This window comes from Morone saxatilis, unplaced genomic scaffold, assembly GCF_004916995.1.
Source record: "Morone saxatilis isolate NCDOM2014 unplaced genomic scaffold, NCSU_SB_2.0 Contig15, whole genome shotgun sequence".
Classification (NCBI taxonomy): Eukaryota; Metazoa; Chordata; class Actinopteri; family Moronidae; genus Morone; species Morone saxatilis.
Genome location: NW_023339707.1, coordinates 26,354,645 through 26,355,045, shown reverse-complemented (window position 1 = coordinate 26,355,045; position 401 = coordinate 26,354,645).

Here is a 401-nt window from a genome sequence, read left to right as displayed (position 1 = left end):
GAGAACAAAGGAGGGATGAGAGGGGAGGAAGGGAGGGCAGGGAGAGAGGAGAAAAGAAAGCAAACACATCATTAATTTCATCAAATATAAGTCATCCCAGAACAGGACAAACATTAATCTACTCCAAAGGGGAATTCATGTTGACCTACAAATAAAAAATTCACAATTAACTCAGAAAATGAGAGTGTGTGGGATGCTGACAATTAATTTGTAATATTTATGAATCAAAATATTCACCAAATACACTCAATTTTAAGACAGAAGGATGCCTGTGTTTGTATGTGTGAGTGTCAAAGACGAAGGGTTGAGGTCATCCTGATAAAGACGGAGAGATCAGATCAAAGCAGCAGGAAACATCTTCTCTACTAATGACATTACAAAGAGAGAGAGTGTGTGTGTGT